The 9,695-nt window shown below is 38.9% G+C and overlaps 1 long non-coding RNA gene across 3 annotated transcripts; it reads left to right on the forward strand.

The window, feature by feature from the left end:
• The first annotated feature begins 8,143 nt into the window (after nt 1–8,143).
• Nucleotides 8,144–9,406, forward strand: LOC145006067 (uncharacterized). 3 transcript variants are annotated; one of them, XR_013662764.1, is made up of 4 exons: nt 8,144–8,270; nt 8,384–8,962; nt 9,028–9,084; nt 9,154–9,406. It is a non-coding gene; the product is annotated as an uncharacterized LOC145006067 (long non-coding RNA). The 3 variants fall into 3 exon arrangements; XR_013662765.1 differs by having other exon boundaries at nt 8,926–8,962; XR_013662763.1 differs by lacking the exon at nt 8,144–8,270 and having other exon boundaries at nt 8,279–8,962.
• The last annotated feature ends 289 nt before the right edge of the window (nt 9,407–9,695 follow it).

A 9,695-nucleotide genomic window follows, 5' to 3' on the forward strand; every position in this document is an offset into this window, starting at 1 on the left:
GTCTATTAAGGTCTTAGTGGTGTCAAAATTTTCTTTATATGGTTTGATGTAAGACCTACCTCTAGGTTTTTTATCATGAGCTTGTTACATCATTAATGCCAATATTATTGACATACATCTAATCTTTTGGGATATCCTTATCCAAATTCTTTCATCTTTCTATTGTTAGATCTCTATTTCAATCCTACTTTGTGTTGTTGGGCTATGGCGATTTAGTCCATGGACCACTCTCATTATACTTACATTTTATTCTTACTATCATCGTCATCCTTGTAAACTTTCAGTCGAACAATGCCTCCACGAAGAGTGACAAGGAATAATCCTCCAATAACTGCAACTTAACAACCTCCTCCACAATACGATTATGTATCCCTCCAAGTTGTGGTGCCTGCGGCTGTTGCGACAGCCTTAGCTCAATTCAGCACTAATGGTACTAGCGGGAGCGGTGCTGCTACTCAATCTACTCAAGGTGATGCTCCTATTTGCACTAGGGAGTGTTCATATAAAGACTTCACCAACTGCAAGTCTAGGTCCTTTAATGGGACCAGTGGAATCATTTCCCTCTAGCAATGGTTCAAAAGACGGAGTCAATCTTTGAGATCTACTCCTGTCCGGAAGGGAGCAAGTATACATTTGTTGCATGCACCTTCGCGGATAGAGCCCTAACATGGTGGAATAGCCATGTCAAGTCACTAACTCTAATAGTGGCAAATGCTATGGGCTGGGAAGCTCTGAAGGAGCTCATGATTGACTAAAATACCTGAGGGGCAACGTTCAGAAACTTGAATAGGAACTATGGAGCCTAACCATGAAGGGCTCCGACGTAGTTGCCTATACTGTCAGATTCAGCGATCTGGTGGCACTGTGTCTGGGAATGGTCCCTACTGAGGGAAAGAAAGTCAAGAGGTACATTTGGGGGCCGATGCCTCCATTTCAGGGGAATGTCTTAGCTTCAACCCCACTACCTTCGACAATGCCAAGCGACTGCCACAATGGCTCCTAGATCATGGAGTCCGCACCTCATCAACGACAACAACCCTGGCCATCCCAGAACCGTCCAAAGCCGCTGAAAACAAGCAGAAGTTCTGGGGTAACAAGAACGAAAAGGCGGCACATAACTCTGCCAAGAAGCAGCATGTCATGGATGTTCATGCTGCGATAATACCTACTGCTACTGCGCCAATGAAGCAGTATAGTGGGAGCTTGCCTAAGTGCAAGAAGTGCAACTTCCACCATAATGGGCCCTGCTGGGAAATGCAGTTCTCTAATTGCAACAGGAAGGGGTACAATGCTTGTTTCTGCAAATCTCCGACTAGGCCAATCAACCAAGTCCCTGGTGCTGGTGTGGGCTAGGATTGCTATGGATGTGGCGAGGTGGGTCACTACAAAAGGAACTGCCCGAAGGCAAGGAATACGGGTGGCGTAGGAAGAGTTTTTGCTATAGGCCACGAGAAAGTGGTAGCCGACCCTACTGTGGTCACTGGTACGTTTCTCCTCAATAACTCTTATACATGCATACTATTTGATAGTGGAGCAGAAAGGAGTTTCATGAACCAGAAATTTGCTGACTTACTTAAACAAAAACCATGCGCAGTTGAGGAACCATTCACTATAGAAATAGCTAAAGGAAAAACTGAGAGCACTAACAGTTTATACGTAGGATGTACTCTAACTCTAGATAGCCATTCATTTCCATTCGACCTCATGCCTATCTCCATTAAAAGTTTTGACATCACAATCGACATGGATTGGTTGAGTCTTCACCATCTCGACATCATGTGTTATGAGAATGTCGTTCGTCTTAATCTACCATCTAGCGAAACTCTAGTTATCTATGGCGACAAACTCGGCATGAACCTTGGTATCATCTCGAGTATACAAGCCCAAAATACTTACGAAAGGAATGTCATTCATTGCTTGCTCATGTTGTCGATATGTCCCAAGAGACGAAAGACATAAAGAACATCCCAGAAGTCCACGACTTTCCTGACATGTTTCCAGAAGAACTACCAGGATTTCCACCACAGCGCCAAGGCGAGTCCAGAATCGACTTAGTTACAGGGGCTACCCGAGTAGCCAAATTGCCCTATTGGCTAGCACCAGTATAGATGCAGGATCTATCCGGTCAACTTAACGAACTACTCAGCAAGGGCTTTATGAGACCAAGCTTCTCGCCTGAGAGACCACCGGTCTTATTTGTGAAGAAAAAAGATGGGTCATTCCGTATATGTGTCGACTACAGAGAACTAAACAAGTTTACCATCAAGAATCGTTACCCTCTACCCCACATAGACGATTTATTCGACCAACTGCAAGGGGCGAATTACTTTTCAAATTTTGATATGAGATTCGGGTATCACCATTTACGAGTTCTAGATGAGGATGTTCCGAACACATCATTCCAAACTCATTATGGACACTATGAGTTTGTAGAGATGCCATTTGGATTGACTAATGAGCCCGCAGTATTCATGGACTTAATGAATAGGGTGTGTCGTCCTTACTTGGATCAGTTCGTTATTGTATTTATCGATGACCTACTTATCTACTCTCGTAGTAAGGAGGAGCATAGTAAACACTTACGAAAGATCCTAAAAACACTACGGTCAGAAAAGCTCTGCGCAAAGTTCTCAAAGTAAGAATTTTGGATCCAAAGGGTCGCATTCTTGGGTCACGTGGTTAGCAAAGAAGGAATTCACGTGGACCCTTTGAAAATTAAGGCCATTGATAACTAGTCAGCACCGAAGACCCGTACATAAATTCATTAATTTCTAGGACTTGCTGGCTACTATCGCAGGTTCATTCAAAACATCTCTAGGATCGCAAAACCGCTTACTACATTGACCCGGAAAGTCGTGGCCTTTGACTGGGAAGAAAAACAAGAAAAGGCATTACAAATGCTAAAGCGAGCCTTATGCAGCGCACCGATACTATCCCTCCCATATGGGATAAAAGACTACATGGTTTATTGTGATGCTTCCAACAAAGGGCTCGTCTGTGTCCTAATGCAACGAGGAAAGGTTATTGCCTATGCCTCAAGACAGCTAAAGACGCACGATGTCATCTACACCACACACAATCTCGAGTTAGGAGCAGTGGTATTTGCTCTGAATATCTGGAGACACTACCTGTATGGTACAAAAAGCACTATCTTTACAGACCACAAAATCTTGCAACATATATTCAAACAGAAGGAGCTTAATATGAGACAATGGCGGTGGTTCGAGCTACTCAATGACTACGAATGTGAAATTCATTATCATCCGGGTAAAGCCAACATAGTAGCGGACACCCTAAGTCGGAAAGAATATTTTGGTCGTAAAGTCAAATCATTGACTATGATTATCCATTTGCATTTGTCCGCACAAATCAAGGAAGCTCAACTAGAAGCCTTGAAACCTAAATATGTGGCGGGTGAGTACCTAAGAGGGATGGATAAAAACTTGGAAGTCAAGGGTGGCAGAGCCATACATCTCATGGACCGGATCAGGAAATCGAAAGAAGGTGCTTTCAGAGACTGGGTCATGGCGAAAGTGCACAAAACTCGATATTCCGCCCACCCAGGTTCAGATAAAATGTATCTTGAACTCAAAACGCTATACTGGTGGCCTAACATGAAAGCAGAGATTGCTACCTTTGTGAGTAAGTGTCTTACTTGCACTAAGGTTAAGGTTGATTACCAATAACCCTCAAGTTTACTACAACAACCGAAGATACTAGAATGGAAGTGGAAGCGGAACACGATGGACTTCATAACCAAGTTGCCCAAGACATCGGGTGGTATCGACGCCATTTGGGTAATCGTAGATAGGTTAACAAAGTATGCACACTTCCTGCCTATCAAAGAGACTGACAAGATGGAAAAACTAATGAGAGTATAGATTAGGGAGATTGTACGACTGCATGGTGTTCCCATATCCATTATCTCTGATACAGATAGTAGATTCACTTCAAGGTCCTGGCAGTCGCTACAGAGTTCCCTAGGAACTAGGTTGAACATGAGTACAGCCTACCATCCACAAACCGATGGACAAAGTGAGAGGACTATTCAAACTTTGGAAACAATGTTGCGAGCGTATGTGATACACTTCGGAAAAGCATGGGATACTTATCTACACCTTTTCAAGTTTTCCTACAATAACAATTATCACACAAGCATAAAGGTTGCTCCATTTGAAGCCCTCTATGGCCAGAAGTGCAGATTCCCTCTGTGCTGGGATGAGGTGGTGACACCCAGTTAGCTATAGGACAAGTGTCTGAAAGCACTCTCACAGGTTTGGAGATCATTCGGGAAATGAAAAAGAAAATCGTTTAGATTCGTGAACGATTGAAAGCCTCTAGAGACCGACAAAATGCTACGTAGAAAAGAGAAGGAAACCGTTGGAATTCCAGGTTGGTGACCGTGTCCTTTTGAAAGTCTCACCTTGGAAGGGCTTGATACGCTTCGTAAAGCGTGGAAAGCTAAAACCAAGATACGTAGTGCCTTTTGAGATTATCACTAGAATCGGCCTTGTAGCTTACAAACTTAAACTACCTCGCGAACTTAGTAACATACATTCTAATTTCCACGTCTCGAACTTGAAAAAGTTTCTATCCGATGAGACTCTTGTAATCCCAATCGACGACATCGAGATCAACGACAACCTCAACTTCGTGGAAGAACCAGTAGAGATCATAGACCGAGAGGTCAAGCAAACGAAGCAAAGCAATATCCTGATAGTGAAGGTTCGCTGGAATGCGAAGCGAGGACCTGAATTCACTTGGGAGCACGACGATCAAATGAAACTGAAATATCCACATCTTTTCACTTAGAGATTTGTCTTTTCTTAAACTCTAATTTCGTGACGAAATTCTATCTAACAGGGGGATGATGTGACAACCTGAAATTTCTATCTTGTACAACCATTCAATTCAATAATAGTCAGACTTGTTTACTACGATCGTTTAGCATTGTTTAGAATCTATTTGAGAGTTCTAAGCCTAGTACAATCAAGGTTTGGGTTTTGGGACGAGTTTGCTTGATTCATAGTGTTGCATTCGGGCCAAACACTCCTTCAAGAGGAATGTACGGCCGTACACATGGGTGCACGGCCATACACCCATCATGGTCGTGAACTCATGTCCATATATAAGCATTTCCTTCTTTTTCCCTCACTTTTAACACTTCCAAGCCAAGAAATCCGAATCTCTCTCAACTATCATGAAGTTTTCACCTTGATCTTCAAAGATGTAAGCATTCCTTCCATTTATTAATTGATACATTGTTGTATCTAATGAAGATCCATGATTTCATCCATGAAATATCTCTTTTGGAAAGATCTTTAAGTCTTCTTCACGTTCACCAATAACACCAAGAACACCTAGTAGTTCTTGGGCCTTGAACTCTTTAGAAGCCTTCAAAAGTGTGAGTATCTCTTTTATCTTCTAGTTAGGCTTAAGAAACACTTGATTTATAGCCTTAATACTTCATCAAATGCATGAACACCAAGGGTGTACGGCCGTACACTCATCGTATGGTGGTAAAACCTTGTTTGGTGCATGTTTAAGCGTCAAACACACCATATCGTATGGTCGTAAACCCTTGTATTGAAAGTTCTTCCATGAGTGTACCGTCGTACACTCCATGATCGTACACTCCATGTCTGTATACACTTGGACTGTACACATCTTGGCCGCACACACCATTGTGTGGTCGTAAACCCCTTTAATGCAATCATTTATGATTGTAAAACTTCAATATAAGTCTTTCCTAGTCCCTAAGGTGGTTTCCTTGCATGATTAGTTGCTTATAGACTAATTATATACATATATGTGTCTTTATATGCTTATTAGGATCCGTTTGTGCCTGAGATTCCACTTAGCACTCAACATCCCTTATCGAGCAATCATTCGAATCACTTACTGCAGGTGAGTTCATACCCCTAATTTACCTTTTAAATGATTTTAAATGCTTTTATGGGGGGATACAAGTTGAAACATTGTAGTTATTATATCAATCCCATGTGATTAATAACTATTAAACAAGTGGATTTCATATACATCAAACTGTGTTATCAACCAACTATTTCAAAAACAAATTATCAGACCCTTTTATATGCTAAAACTCTTTATCAAACTTTGTTAAACTTATATTTTGTCAAAATCATTTATATCCAGATATAGGTATATAAATAAGATTGAAAGGGCTTAGGACTGATAACTCGCTTTATTTCCTATTCCTTGATTGGTAGTGGACTTAGGGTATCGGTTGTTTGTCTGAATGTCATTTGAATCTTAGTTATATATTATGTATAGGAGTATGGATATAAAAGTTCTTACATTAGTTCAATGCCTTTGGGTAACAAAGGTATACAAACATACTTAATTATTCAAACAACATTACTAGTAAACTATAAGAGGTATAGTTTAGAGGTCTACTACTCACTATTTCAAGTATAATGAAACATACAAGAGTCATTTCATACATGAGTCAGTTCAAACATACTATAACGAGAAACAGAAAGAACATACTATAATGAGAAACAAGGAGGAACATACTATACACTATACAAAGAGAACATATGATATGCTAGAATAGATAGACCATACTATACACATACAAGAATGCTATAACATTAATGTAAGGCACTACTTTGTGGCTTGGCATCATACTGCCGTGTCACGTTTTGTACCTAGAGTTTCCTGGAGGGAGAGCGTGAATTTGTGTATATATTTATATTGGATTAACGATTCTACAACTTACTGCTAGCTATAGTGCGACCTGCAGGTCTACAGGTGATGAATGTCATAACATTTCGAAATCTTCGAGTGTCATGTTTTCTACTAGTCGATCAAGCATGGTTACAATCATGTCACATTATACCTTAATTAACAATTGGTTTAAGGTAGTTACTATATACAATACTATAGTACATCATTATTTTCCCATTGCATTCACTTTTTGATCTTCTCACATAAACGGTAATGTAAAACTATATTTTAGTAATGATAGTCATACACGGGAAAAACATTCACTTTTACAAAGAAACAACATTTAGAACATTCGAGCCTTGGTAGAAGGCTACATTTCTAGTAGAAAATATAGGATTTTATAGGAGATACAAACATTTACCATAAACATTTACAAACATTTACAAGCACTTTCTTCAAACTTATACAAACAATTGACACTTAATACCTATGAACTCACCAGCTTAAAACCTGATCCTCTCTTTCAAAATAACTTGTATTCTCAGGTCACCAGTAGACAGGTACTGATGACAGGTTTTGAGAAGACAAAGAACTTTCAAGATTCATCTTTATTTTGATTACTCATTTTTGGTTCCTTATTATTATGGCACAGAACACACTTGTATTGAATTATAATATTAATGCAATGGATGACGATGTTGCTTGTTTACTATTATGCATTGTTATGATACTGTAGATGATGTCCTCCGCCCCCGAATGTTTCTACCAAGTAGGTGTGGGGGTGTGACACTGACCCACCCTGACTGACAGCTCCCGATCTGGAACGATCCTCAAATCATTTGTTCCTAACCATAATGAAAATCAAGTATGGAGACATCAGATAAAACGCATATCATATCAGGGAACCAACTCCCAACAAAGCCCTAGGGGCCATGACGTCCTTGTTACATGTATGGGTCATGTGCTTATAGTAGTACGAACCCATACTACCTTCCACACCTACCTATATTTGTCTCAAGGATCACCAAAACACCCCTAACAATACATACTAGCATACACATGAACTTAATCCTCACACCCTAGAGGAAGGCTAAACATCTAGAAACTGGCCAGCTGACCCCATAAAACTCATCCGTGAACCTTCCACCAACCCTGCAGCACTCGTGTATGCTAATCATACATAACACAGGACCCTAAAGATTGTCGAATATCTAATCTTACCCTAATCCCTTCATTAAAGAAGAACACGAAATAAGGCCAAACCAAACATTCTCAACCTATAGAATCTTAGATATGTATCATCATGATGAATACACTAAGCAAAAATCATCCTTGTTGTGGAGAATTAGAACAAAAATCATCCTTGTTGTGGAGAATTAGAAGAATATTCTAGGCGGTTTAATTTCCAGGATTTTTTTAATTCTAATATCGTTATTCTTGCTATCTCTTTATTTTTCATTTTGAAGTAGTTTTGTTGATCCATAGGTCATTGCATGATTTAATGAAATCGTCACAAGGCCTTTGATGGAGGGTGCTTTGGACACATTAAATAAGTATTGGATGTCAGAGAATAAGATAATGTATGTATTATTTCCCTTATTTATAACTAAGGCCAAATTACATCTTTGTAATGTCATTTGATTACCCTTTGTATGCTACTGGGATTATTAACTAACATTATTAGGTGGTGTAGGTTCCTAGTTGCTGAAAAGTCAGGTAAATAAGGAGATGTGGTATGCAATATCTTACAAGATAATCATCACAATGTTGTTGCAAATTTATCTGCATATGTGATCCTTTCTGTTGTCCTTAATTCAGGTTGTATTTAGAGTAAATTACTGAAATCGTCACTGTGGTTTGATCAAAATTGCACGTTTGGTCCCTAACTTTTTTTTTTGCACTCGGATCGTCCCTGGGGTTTGATTTTGTTGCGTTTTCCGTCCCCATGGTTTGGTAAAAATTGCATGTTTGGTCCCTAACTTTATGTATGTAAGGGACGAAAAATGAAACAAAATCAAATCACAAGGACGAAAAACGCAACAAAATCAAACCATAGGGATGATCCGAGTGCAAAAAAAAGTTCGGGACCAAACGTGTAATTTTGACCAAACTACAGGGACGATTTTAGTAATTTGTATTTAACTTTATATAACCAAAAACCACTTATAGTTTGATGTTCTTTCTCACATTTGTAATATTTTCTCTAACTGACTTATCCACTTTATATTGTTGCAGGTGTTCCCTACATATTTGGAGTCTTGACATGTATTAGGTATATTTCAAATTATTATCTTTTTATTTTATATAAACAAGTTGTAAAACATTTTTTTGTTCTAGGCCTTGAATCGTTCATAAAACATGGAATAGGGGGATATGAGGCCAGCTTTGACTGTTGTAAGTTTCCTTGACTGATGGATTTGTCAAGTAAAAAAAAGTGAATGAAGTTGTACAAATGTATTGCAGATCATCTGAAGGGTAATTATTGTAGAAATACTATTTCATCCACATTCTTCAAAAGGTCATGAGAATGCAAAGGCAATTATTGTAGAAAGAAACTGGAAGACTTGAATATTTTTTTTTGTTTTCTTTATGTAATTTGCTGGAAAATTGTGTTATTGTTAAGGTTTTGTTGAGTAGGTGATGTATGTGCATAATAAATAAGAATGAACCAAGTGGAAAAGTGGAAAATAAATTTTCCTCAACTTTTTCGTTTTAATAATTTGAGAATAATTTATGTTTACTATTGTCTAGTTCCATGATAGTTATTTAAACGGGGCTAAATACAAAAATAGCAACAAAAATCAATGACGAGATTTTATGGTCACTAGTTGGATAAATCAGTGACGAGTTTTTCTGGTCACTAGTTAGATAAATCAATGACGAATTTTTCTGGCCACTAGTTAGATAAATCAATGACGACTTTTATGGTCACTAATGTGATAAGTTGGTGACTACTTTTTATGGTCATTAATTGGATAAGACAGTAACGACTTTTTGTGGTCACT

Source organism: Lactuca saligna, chromosome 7, assembly GCF_052625555.1.
Source record: "Lactuca saligna cultivar CGN05327 chromosome 7, ASM5262555v1, whole genome shotgun sequence".
NCBI classification, from domain to species: Eukaryota; Viridiplantae; Streptophyta; class Magnoliopsida; order Asterales; family Asteraceae; genus Lactuca; species Lactuca saligna.